General features: G+C 39.3%; 1 protein-coding gene across 1 annotated transcript in view; it reads left to right on the forward strand.

Moving 5' to 3' along the window:
• The window catches only part of LOC136872182 (glycerol-3-phosphate phosphatase), a 76,689-nt gene that overhangs the window by 29,231 nt on the left and 34,153 nt on the right, over positions 1-13,305 (forward strand). The gene's annotated exons all lie outside the window — the stretch shown is intronic.

Consider the following 13,305-nt stretch of genomic DNA (forward strand, 5'->3'; position numbering starts at 1 on the left):
AAAACAATAATCACCACCACCTTCCTCTTAAAACAATAATCACCACCACCACCGAGAGTATCTGGGTGTGGCGGAGAGGGAGGGAGGAACGAAGCAGCGGACGTGAGCAGCGTATAGTCGGGCTGCTTGCTCGAGTCAAATGAATGACCACCCACCCCCACCCTCTCGGCCACTCTTCTTTACTACACCGCACTTCGCACATACCTCGTATCTTCCCGATTAGACAACGTTCTTACAATGACAGGTAAAATCTGACGTTCTTATAGTCATTTTTATGAATGGTGACTGTATATTTACTTTAACCATGTATGGTAATAATTGATTTTTTACACCTAGATACAAACAACGCCCACTACAGAAGTCATTCAATCCATGGGATGTAGTAGTGTGCCTTCAGAAATGTTTTGCAGAGTGTGACAAAAAAGACACCCCATTTTCTGAAGATGAAAGGAATTTGGAATTGGAATTATATCATAAGTAGATCAATGTATTTATATATATATTTACTTTTACAAGAAAAACAAGCGTTCACAGGAATTGCGTTCTTATCTCCGTTTTACAGGTCTAATTGCCGACAGGGTTTTGGATACCGATATGACAGTGGAACTGGGTGGCACGTTGGATATGTCAGATGATGACTTTGATTTCGAGGAAGACAATATTGAAACACCGTTATTTGACCTCGTCTCCAAAAATGTTGCTCCTAACCCTGCATCCACAACAACAGCTGAACGATGCCTAATCCCAATAACTCATAAGAAGAAAGTCGTCGAATATTGGCGAAACAAAGATGGGAAACAGAGGAGCTTCACATCAGTGAAACACAGGTTTTGTAAATTAAAGTTCCGGCAAGAGCTTTACAGGTGGGAGCAACAACTAGAAAATGGTGGCACAATGGGAGAAAAAAATTAATTTGTTACGAAGAAGACTTATCAAAAGTTCAAAGAAAGTAGACAACGAAACAAAATTGTTCACAATATAAATATTAAAAAATGGGCCTTAAAGTACGCTCGTCTAGTTAACTACGACACGTTTCGAGCGTCTCATTCCTGGGTAATGAGTTTTGAAAAGAAATTCAAAATTGGATCAAGAAAAATTTGCAAATTCGTATCTAAAAAGTACCAATTTGAACAAGAAGATACTAATTGTAACGCGAAACTGTTTGTTGAAGAAGTGTCGCAATTAATGGAAAGTCACGGCCCGGAGTGCATGTTTAATACTGATCAGTCTGGTTTTCATGAAGAGTTCCATTCTGGCAGGACCCATAATGAACGAGGAGAAAGTCGTATTAGCAGAAGCACAATCTATGAATTCACTAACTCATAGCTACACAATACAGCCAATAATTTCGGCAGATGGACAACTCCTTCCGAAGTTGCTAGTGGTTTTGCAAGAAAAAAATGGCGAATTTGGTCCTAATATAGAAAAAAAAAAAACTATTTACCGCACCAAATGTGTACACTTTGCCTTCAAAGTCTGGAAAACTGACCAAAGAACTTGTACAGAAATGGTTACGGGATGTTTATTGTGAGCTAGTACCAGAGTACAGTGTTTTAGTTCTCAATTCCTGGACCGGACAGAAAGAAGAAAATATTTTAAATGCTAAATTGGGAGTAAGAAAATCATTAATGTTCAAACAATTCCGAAAGGAGCCACTGGACTTATCCAGCCGTTAGATGTTTTGGGCTTCCGCATTTGAAAGCAATTTATACGTATTTTGTACGATTTAATTTTGTTAAACTCATTAGACATCAAGGTACATTTAAGGAACAACATTTTAAAAGTGCAATCTTTGACGCACAACCAGTTCTCCTCTCCGCGTTTTCGTAGCATGTGGCATGTTGGTACAAATGTGGCTATGTTAACAAGAAACCTTCACAATTTGTTACTCCAGTCGATTATTGTTTCAAAGAAGAGCCTTCCTATAATCAATGTAATACTTGTGAAAGCGACCGCGCTGTAAGATGTGCATGGTGCACACAGTATCCGTGCCTTGTACACTTTTTTGTAAACAATCACTATTACACTAATTACAACGAATAACAAGAACTTGGGCGTGAATTCTTCAAACCTTATTGGCATCGTTGTTCAAACATCGTCCTTTGTACACTTGTTTCATGTGCTGTTTTCATATTTACGTTTTGCATATCTAATCGGGAAATTAAGGGGATCGCGCTAACTATACGCTGCCTGGCTGCTGGCGCAGCTCGACACAGCCCGGTTGGCTCACGCCCACTGCTTCGCTCCTCCCTACCTCTCCGCCAAATCCCAATACCCCGCGGCACTTCTAATTTTACGACTATTTATTTGTTCTATTTTGGCGTTTAAACTTGCGCTGGGGACGTGCAGTTTTCACCTTAGCATTCTACTGCCTCCCACGAATATTCCTACCAAATTTCAACCGAATCCGAGTGAAACACATGTATGTGTTCCCTCGTTAGTTACCCATACCCATAGTCACACGTAACCAAACAATCATCGTTAAATTGCTTGTATTGGTACCTCCCTTCATCTAACAGAGGTTAAAAATGCAAATATTTCATAAAATCGAAGCGTACATCTATTATCTTTATTTTCATTCATAATAGAGAATAGCAGAATATTTTCACTGATCATCAGTTTTAATTAATTTTAAACATCCCTGATGAAAACATTAAACTCTAGCTTGGAGATTTCAATGCAAAAATAGGGCAAGAAAGAAAATATTGTACAGTAGTGGGAAGATGGCCAGCTCATAAATTCACAAACAAAAATGGGCAAATATTAATTGAACTTTGTGAGGACCATGGACTTATTCTGGAAACCCCAAGATTTAAGACAGCCACTTAAATTAATGACCTGGAAATGTCCTAATGTAAAATTGCAGGAGTTTCAAATTGACCATGTAGCCATGGATAGAGATTACTGTGAAGAAGTTTATAATGTGAATGACCTCCGGGTGGGTCGACATTGATTCAGATCATTATATATCAAAAGTAAAGTTAACACCTAAATGGAGACAAAAAATTCTCAGTCCACTAGGCAAAGAAATTATGATCCCAATTATTTAATAAATAATAAAATATATATGGAGAGATCTAAAACACCCTTCAGTGACAAATTGGGCACGATAATTAACAAACTGAAAACTGTAGCTGAGAAAATTGCTCCCATTAAACGGAAAAAGAAACATGCCTGGTGGAATGAGGAATGTGAGAGTGCAATTCAAGAAAGACATAAAGCGTGGTTATCTAACAACGGAAAACAAAAAAATCCCACGAAGAACTCATGAATGCCAGAAGACAATAAGCCAAAGAAATTAGAATTAAAAGAAATTATCAAAAAGAAACACTGAATACCATAGAAGAAGCATTTAGTCAACATAAAACAAGAGACTATTACAAAACATTCCAACTATATCAATCAAAGTACACTCCACCTACACTTGTGATAAAAAAATAAAAATGGGGAAATGGCTCACAATAATATGGATAATGCTAAAATTATGGCCAACTATTTTAATGAATTAACTGTGAAGATCCAAAAGAACAATTCGATTTTGATCCTTCCCCAAAAAATAAAACTCCACTGGAAGAGGTTATACCGCCAACTTCCGATGAAGTGATCAAAGCAATAAATTCCCTCAAGAACTATAAAGCAGCAGGAGAGAATCAATTGGTAGCAGAACTATGGAAGAATGCAAATAAACATACGTTTCAGAATTTACATAAACATAATTATCATAGACATCTGGAATACTGAAGAAATGCCTGAGGAATGAACTACAGCAATAATTCAGCCACTGCACAAAAAGGGTGATAGATCGGATCCCAGTAATTATCGGGGTATATCTCTCTGCTTGATGTTACTTATAAGATTTTATCTAAAATTATATATACAAGAATTCAGGAACAACTTGACCAGGAACTGGGGGAATATCACGGAGGATTTCGACCAGGATGCTGCCCCGATCAAATCATCAGTCTTAAGTGGATCAGAAATATTAAACTTAATTGCCTAGCATTCGCAGATGATCTTGCATTACTAAGAAGTAGTGTGGAAGATGCTAAATTTCAAATTGAAAAACTAGAAAATTGCTGCAAAAATCAGACCGCAAATCTCATTGGAAAAGACTGAAATGTTGCAGACCTTCAGAATTGAAACAGCAGCCATTCACTTCGACAATGGCAAACAAATTAAAATTGTAAATAAGTTCAAATATTTGGGGAATCAGTAGGAAGAAAATGGAGGATGTTAGGTGTAATGGAAAAATTCTTAAAGAAGTAGATGCTTTTAAATACCTAGGAAGTAAGCTAACTTTGAAAGGAAACATCAAGGAAGAAATTTTGGAGAGGATAGGAAATTGCTCAAAATTTTATTACTGTGTATCAGACATAATTAGAAATTGAAAAGTACCTACCAAAGCAAAAATCATGATATAGATAAATTGTATTATTCGCCAATATTGACCTATGGAGCAGAATGTTGGACTTGGACATAAAAAGATCCGAGTAGATTACAAGCGACAGAGATGTGCTTTCTGCGAGGGATCTTGGGTAAAACAAGGAGGGACAAGATAAGAAATGAAACTATACGAAACACGCTACAGATCAACCCTTTAAAAGAAACTATGGAGAGAAATAGGCTGAAATGGTTTAGCCACGTCAAAAGAATGGGACAAGAAAGATTACCAAGCAGAGCTCTGGAATGGACAGAATCTGGAAGACCACGAACAAGATGGAGGGATCAGGTGGAGGATGATGTAAATCGGAGAGGACTACAGTGGCAGACAGTGATCAACCATAGAATGTGGGAAAAAAGATAAGATTAAAAGAGGCTCTGCATAAGCAGAAACGTATCAGGAAGAAGAGAAGAGATAACCTGGAACACAAAAGAGAAAACATCAATTGACAGCAGAACATCTGAACTGAAAACAGCACAGCTAATCACCTGGCCAACTTGTTTTAAAAAATCTCTCCATGAATGCTAAATTTAGACATTACACCCGAAGCAACTTATGCTAGTGAAACACTCTTCAAGTTGAACACTAAATCAACAACCGATAAATTGCAGAAAGTAGATAGAATAATCATCAGGACAATCATCAATAAGAAACACCAAGTTGATGGCCAGTGGAGATTATTACCTAATAAAATAATAATAATAATAATCATATGGCCTCAGCTACCGTGTGCAGACATTTCAATTTGACGTCATCTGGCTGTCTGCTTGTCAATTTCGACGTTCCGTTTTACTCTAGGCCCCCGCTAGATGGCAGATGAAGTAAACCGAAACTCTCTTGGGCGTCTATGGCTGAGATTTAATGAATTTTGTCGGGTAAACACCAAACGTGTCACCAGAGATCTTTTACATGCCGACACCATACGACATGGAGTGTCGAATGGACTTTTTTCCGCCCTTCAAAAATCAGACTACCTCTGCCGGGTTTGAACCCACTATCTTGGGATCCGGAGGCCGACACTCTACCGCTGATTACCTAATGAAGTGGTATAGTGTGGAAGCAAATCAATAATAGATACAGTGCGAAAAGGGAGAATTTACTTTTTTTGTCATATATTCAGACTAACAGAAACCCGACTAGTGAAGCAGTTATTTAGTTACTTCTGGAAAAACAAAACAAAGAACACTTGATTCACAGAGATCATAAATTATTTAGAATTAAATTTCTCAATGCTCCAAATTGAAGGCTGAGAAGAGAAGAGAATTCTGGGGAATAAACACTTGCGATTTAAACTCATAACATTTGAACAGAGGAAGTGCACCATTACTGACAACCTAAGGGCAGCCAGGTCCGACAGGATGAAGAAGCGGAAAAAGAAGCTGAAAAGCTGACTCTATTTAATACTATTAGACTTTAATGTATATGACTGATTAAAGTGCTCCAATGAGGGAAGGAAAAAAAAAAAGGAACCTGTACAAAATATCATTATACAACTAATATTTAGGAACAGATACATGTGACTGATAGAATGAGCAGTTAAACAAGGTAAATTACATCATTTTGTCAAAAATTACAGCATGTAAATTTTCAGGCAAAATTGTTATGGTTTTGTATCCTGCTTCTTTTTGCAAATGGCTTGTATGTCCATTTATATCTTTTTCTTTTGTTATGTGTTCTGCTAGAAGTGCTGTTCTCGCCACTCGCAACGTCATTTTTCTCTTGTGCATCATCACTGATCTTCTCACAGAAAATTCACTTCCTGAAATATTGTCAGTGTTTGTAATAAAGAAATCTTCATCATAGTCAGTTTCGATATCACTTGTACAGTGCCTTTAAATCCATAATCGTATTCGGGAGATCGTGGGTTCGAACCCCACCGTTGGCAGCCCTGAAGATGGTTTTCTGTGGTTTCCCATTTTCACACCAGGCAAATGCTGGGGCTGTACCTTAATTAAGGCCACTGCCGATTCCTTCCCACTCCTAGCCCCTTCCTCCCTCATCGTCGCCATAAAACCTATCCGTGTTGGTGCGACTTAAAGCAAATAACAAAAAAAAAAAAAAACACAATCTATTATTCGAGTTAATTAATAGGTCCTGCACCTGCATATTTGGTCAATATGGAACGTAAACAGTGAGGTGCGGTCTGTGATACCGCTCAAAAATGTTATTACGCAGTCAACTGCACCTGTCAGCAGCTAGAACAACACTGAACTGTGCAGTGACTCAAATTCACCAGCTAGGAAGGTAGATGAAAGAAAATACAGGAGTCAACAACAGAAAGGAATGAAGCAGAATTTGAGAAGTTTCCTGCGGTCAGTGTGACCGCTCCTCACAAGTTAATGGTTAAAGGAGAAGTATAGTACAAGATAGTCAACCTGTCTTAAGATTAATGATAGGAGGAAGAACAAGAGGTCTGATAATTTGAAGAATGCAGGTAATGGGGAAAGAAAGAAGGAGGTCAAGGAAGGAGGAAAAATGAAAGACTCCCTTGGCTTTGCAAACTTATCCTATATACACTGACACGTGCAGTGTGAACTTTTCTCATACCCCTACTATATCTGCTGAGCAAAAACTGTGTCCCCTTCTGTGTTACATTAACCCTTTGCCATTCCCCATTTAAAGGCGGGTGGCCGGCCGTAATTACCATGTTTTCTGACAGAATCCTTTAAATCCCAATAGGCACAGCAACATAAATACCACCCTTTAAAAGAAAATTACTACAAGTCGAACAAATACAAATATAAATGTAATTTCTTTTGCATTTTGTTCCTAAATAATTATTGCATATAAATGTGTACTCACCCTAATTTTGAATATCCACATTTCGCTACTGATGGTATTCCAAAAAGCACCCCATCCTACACAGTGGTAGATCGTACTGCTTACATTTGAATGTTGTTTGTTTGCCTCTCCCAGAAGCTGCCTTATTTTTTATTTGTAAACACAAAGCACACACTTTGGCACGACCAGGTATCTTCACAAGAGAATTAAATAATTTAGGGGATGGACAGCCGATGGGTGAACTTCTTTTCCTGCCCGTACGTTTGCGAGACGTGAAGTTCCCGATCAGCTGTTACACCAAGTTGCGCCAGAAGTTCAGCTGTCTGTTTCCATGAGCTGTGAGAGCTGGTCAGTTACTCATATCAGAAAGAATGAAACTGTTCACAATGCACACATTGATCACAAAATGAAAAATAAATTTCCACCATTTTTTAGGCGATCACCCACCCTGTAGTATTCTCTTTTCTGATCACTGATGTTCACGCCACCCATATGTTTTGTGTAATTTATGACAGCACAACGGCCCGCGATTTCTATTCCTTCATTGCCTTTACCGGTTTTTCGTTTCACTGTGCCATCATTCACAGAATCTGAATTTGTTGACAGCGTAAGAACTTTTTGACACAACTCCGCGATTAGACAACATGGTGTAAACTTGAAAAAGAATAATCTGTAACTAAATACGATGTTTATATAGTAGGTCTGCTTGGGAAATATACACAGGAAATGCTGTCAACAAGGTCGTAACATCTTGCTGAGTCGAGGGAATACAGTATGGTTTCACAAGACCCTTCAATATTTCTCTCAACACACTTTAGACTTTTTTTTTTCAATAGAGACTCACTGCAGAAATGGGAGAAAGAGCTGGCATATGTAAAGAAAAAGCATGTTATGACATGCCTACAAGACAGTTGGTTGTTCAAACGGCAGATTGCTGCAAAATGAGGGATTTCTCAATTTGGCATTCGCTCTGCTTTGAAGTGAAGACAAGACATAGGCACTCGCAAAGATCCGGTACGTAGCGGATGTCCTAGAAGAACATCTGCTGCTGAAGATTTTATGAGCAACTCTAACAGCAGCCTTATTATAGCTGTGGACTTGCACTGAAATCAGTAGAATTATAGAACAACCAGTGTCATTGTTAACTGTGAAATATTGTTTACTCGATGTTTGGTTGTGTGGATGTGGATCTGCCAAAAGGACCCTTTTAACATACAAACATAGATCACAGAAATTTCAGCGGGCCAAAAGAACACAAGTGAAAATGTGTGCTACCAAACTGATGAGCCAAAATTTGATAAGTTTAGTATGTCTGCTGTTGTCCAGAGAAAGAATGTTATGGGGCTGTTTGCAGTATGATTTGTGATTGTTTTGGTAAAAAAATAAGGTGGGAGATTTTGTGAGGTGGAAGCTATCTTGAAGAAGGAGTAGTACCATCGCATTCTATCAAGCAATGCAGCACCATCTAACTGATTGAAAGAGAGTTTGTTCTGCAGCTTAACAATGACCTGAAATGTACATCAAAGCTGTGCAGGAAGTATGTGCGGAACAAAGAATCGACAGGATTTTTACAAGTAATGACCTGCCCCCCTCCCCACTCAGTCGTCCAATTCATCGCCTGATTTGTTATGGAATGAACTCAACCGTAAGGCAAACCAATCTGTCATCACATGTGATAATAGGTAACTCTAACCACAGGGATGTTGAAAAATCTGACCAGCAGGATGCCATATAAATGTCCAGCGGTAGTCAGAGCAAAAGAGGAACACACAGACAAGTACAGAATGTGAACAGTGTAGTTCTAAAAGACAATGTTTTCCATTGTAGACATGATGTGGGCTTTTGGGGTTATGCCGTATCAAGAAAACAAGGTGAAACTCTTTACGTTTCGTAGAGAATTTTTCTCTGTGTCCTCAGAAAAAAATCTTGACTGTTCCCGAGGAAGTCTTCTACAATAATGAGGGTTTGAATTTAAGATTGTTTTACTATTGGACGTGTAGTGGTACGCTCTCTCGTCACCAGGTGGCTCGTATGCTGGCACAGCACTCGAAGCGGGAGCTGACGGCAACATTAAGCTCCACTTAAGATGTTCATCCACCATGTGTGCTTGAGGAATAAGAAAGAGGACATCAGACGAATCAGGGATGAATGTGGTAGAAGAAATACAGTAAATAGAAACCAATAAAATAAAATGCAACATCAGGTATCAGGATAGAATAGAACAGAGTGCTCTGTTAAATTGCTTAAATTGCTTTATGTGTGTCAGTTTTTTATATAATGGAAGACTATGTTTTTATTTTTATTTAAAATATACATAATTTGAAATGTGCTGCCCAATGAATAATGAGAACTGGAGTGTTCTTGAGTTTGAACTTTTTGATGCTAGATGTACAAATTGTCTTCATCCTCTTATGTTTTCAGTCTGTTTTTACTTTCTGCTGTTCCTTTTAACTTCATTGAACTGTTTATTTTTATTGTGTATTACTCCTCTTTCATAGCTTCTTGGCTTTGATATATACTTACTATCATCATCAGCTGAACCCACACATTACCTTGCTTTTAGCTTCCTCTGTGCATGAGTGGTAGAGTTTTGGCCTCCGGATCCCAAGACACTGGGTTGAAACCCAGCAGAGGTAGTCGGATTTTTGAAGGGTGGAAAAAAATGTCCATTCGACACTCCATGTCGCATGATGTTGGCATATAGAAGATCTTTGTTGACACATTTGGTGTTTACCCAACAGAATTCATTAAAACTCAACCATAGATACCCAAGAGAGATTCAGTTTACTCTGCCATAGTAAGCCTAGAGTAAAACAGAATGTCGAAATTGACGAGCAAGCAGCCAGTGACATCAAATTAAATGCAACAGTAGGCCATACAATATTATTATCACCTTGCTTTTCAACACTTCATATTTACTAAGTAGAGTAACCAGAATATCAGTAAACATTCTCTTTTCTTCTTTCAAATAGGCCTACTGTGGGACCGTGCTTGTTCAACCATTGGGCTTTGATCTTTTCCCAGTATAGTTGCTTTTTCTCCCAGTGTAGCTCCTTTCCTTCCTCTGACTGGAGGGTACCTTACTTCTTCAGTGGTTTTTCCTGAAAACCATGGATGTACTTTCTCACAATCTGTCTGTCAGCTCCCGTACTTTTACGTCCTTGTCAGTCTCCATCAGCCATGTGGTACAAGCTTTCTTGTTTTGCCAGAAAGTGAACACCCAGTTGGTCACAGTGTTCGGAGACAATCTTACCACATGACCATAGAAAAGCTACCCTCCTGTTTGGCACAGTGAGAGGGCTTCTTTATCTGGGAGTAGAGATGTGAACTGTGACGTCTTTCTCCCCATCTTCCAGTACAAGGCGTAAGATCTTTCTTAGAATTCTTCTCTTTTTTCTATTTGGTGATAGACACTCGCTGGCATACAGGGTTTCTGGGCAGATGATTGTTGCGTAGTGTTTCAGCTTCGGATTTTGTGATAGGCATTGCTTGTTGTGCCATGTTTTGAGTCATTCAGCAAGCCAGTTCCAGCTTGCTAACTCTCACGGACTGGGCTGCTTTCTCCAACAAGTTGGGTTCTGTCAGGTCGAAGAGATACCATACTTAAATTTCTCTACTCCCTTAATTTGCCTGGTTATAGTGAAGTACGTTTTCTTCATTGATACTTGGAGTCCCACTTTGGCTACCTGTCTTCTGACCTGGATTGCCACTGTCTCCAGAGATTCACCCTTCAGTGTCATGTCGTCTGCAAACACCAGACTATCCACTGTCAGCCTTTCTCTCTTGTGAATTAAGTAGACCTTGCTCTGGACATCCAAGCTGACCTGTTCTTTACACCATTCTGTCACAATTTTTACAAGGACACAGTTGAAGAGGAGCAGGGAAAGTCCATCAATTTGCCTGAACCCTGTGAAGGTTTTCGAGATCTCACTTCTGAATTTAATCTTGGAATGTGTGTGTCAGTCATGGTTTGTAGAATGAGTCTTTCTGTTCTTTTGTCTAGTCCTAGTCGCTGGAGAATTTTACTAATGGTTTGTCTGCCCACAGAGTCGTAGGCCTTCCAACAAACATCAAAGATGACTGTACCGGGTGGTACACCTCCACGCCGCTAATTCAAACTTTGCGCCAGTTGAAACTCCTCTACTGGTGGAAGCCTGAACTTTATCTACAGTGTTAATTTTCAAGTTTCTCAGAAGATGTCCCTACTCGTAAATTTTGAAGTTTCTGAACTGGGTCGTTTTCGATGTATTTTTGTTTTGCCTGTAGTAAGAAGTGTGAACATTCTCTTCTAGAGGACACTACTGAAGAACTACAATTGTGCACCCTAGTGCGAAGTGAAAGAACTGTGTTTTTGGAGAAATTTTGGGTTCATAAGTTTGTTCTTTGTTAAATTTCTTTCAGTCATTGCTTAAGTTGGCTATATTAACCCTTTCTTTCCGCCAGTTTTAAATTTGACCAATCAGGAATTTCTGTAATTAATTTTCCACCAATAATGTGTTTCTTCTTCATCTAGTGTAGGGGTTTTCATTGTTACGCAATAAAATGATTGTGGGCGGGTGTTCTCATTCCTGAAACGCCTCGAACTTTCTACGAGGGTATATAAACTGCTGATTTTCGGGTCTACGCGCCACTTCAGTAACTTCTATCAGTGTGTAAAGTACGTAGCAGGGGGCGGGAAGCGCCTCTTTCTTCGGGCAGCAGTTCAACCACCAGGTAATGGCCTTTTAATAACTTCTTTTCTTGCTAGCTCAGCAGTTTAACTCTCGGGGCAGGTCCGAAGCCTTTTACCATGTAATGTTCCTCTAAAATGTATCTATTCTATCTTTTTAAACTACAAATTGGGATAGAGAGTGCTTAACCCTCTCGAGCTCCCACTCATATTGCTTTGAGGTGAACTTATTTTCTCAACCGTTTCTTCCCTTCTAGTGTAATGTAAATCGTTCTCTTATATAAGTCACCTCTTTAGTATGGGATTAGCCCTTGCATTAACGGCCTAGTGCCAAGTAGGTTTTAAACAAAATGTATTAAGAGTGCAGTTTCGCCTCCTCTCAAATTGGTATTTTGGGGCCATGTAATTGTCCTGTTTCTTTGGTGAATAGGCCTCAGTAGGTTGGGTATTTTTACCCCTGTGTCTATGTCCTTGGAGGACAGCTTGAAAGTCGAGTTTGGTGTGGTCTTTTATAGGCCGGAACTTTGAGAGCGGATTGCTCTTTTGAAATTTGGTTTCTGTGTGCCTCGAGCAGGCTTTTCTGAGTAATAGGGAGCAAGGGCTCCTGGGCATGATTGGGGTTTTCTGCCCCTTTGTTAAACCCTATGTATAAGTAAAGTTGGGCTTTCTGCTCAAGAATTGTGTGTCTGGCTCTCGGAGCCCAAATCTTCTAACTCTGTAATTGTACGTTCTTGAATAGTTGCTTTGCTACTCTGTACCTGCCATTCTTGTTATTTCTTGATTTTGCAAAGAAAATATAACCTTGTTAAATTTTAAATTAACTTTAATTTCGTAGATTGAGACCTGTTCATCCCAGCACCTTCTTTCACCTCTGCACATCCACAATACTCCGTAACAATGACTATTAGTTTATGGCTTCTAGTCTTGGAGTTGGATAGTCCTGTTTTGAGGAGTAAGATTTGCTCAGCACGGGATCGGCTCTTCCGTGAACCTCTGTGGTATTCCACCAGTTAACAGTCCAGTAGAGTTTTGCTCTTGTTAGCAAGGCCTAAAACACGATCTGTATATTATTTGGAGGAGGCAGGTGGTGGTGGTGGTGGTGGTGGTGGTGGTGGTGGTGGTGGTGGAGATTGTTTTAAGAGGAAGTAGAGCCGTGCAACCATCCTATGTTAACACTAATCAGAGGAGAAAAAATGAAGAGGCCCAACACTTAGAGAAATGAAGGTATCAACTAAAGAAAAAGAAGGGCTACAAAGGGTCTGAACATGAAAGATTCCCTAGCCTCGAATGCTCTGATACCGTCGGAGTCAGAAAAGAACATGAGTTGACCAAGGGAGGTCAGATAGGACAGATGAAAGTGAGGAGCCTGGCACAAGTGGAAGCAATGCCAGGACTCATCTGAGGGCCTCTTGGT

Source organism: Anabrus simplex, chromosome 1 (assembly GCF_040414725.1).
Source record: "Anabrus simplex isolate iqAnaSimp1 chromosome 1, ASM4041472v1, whole genome shotgun sequence".
NCBI classification, from domain to species: domain Eukaryota; kingdom Metazoa; phylum Arthropoda; class Insecta; order Orthoptera; family Tettigoniidae; genus Anabrus; species Anabrus simplex.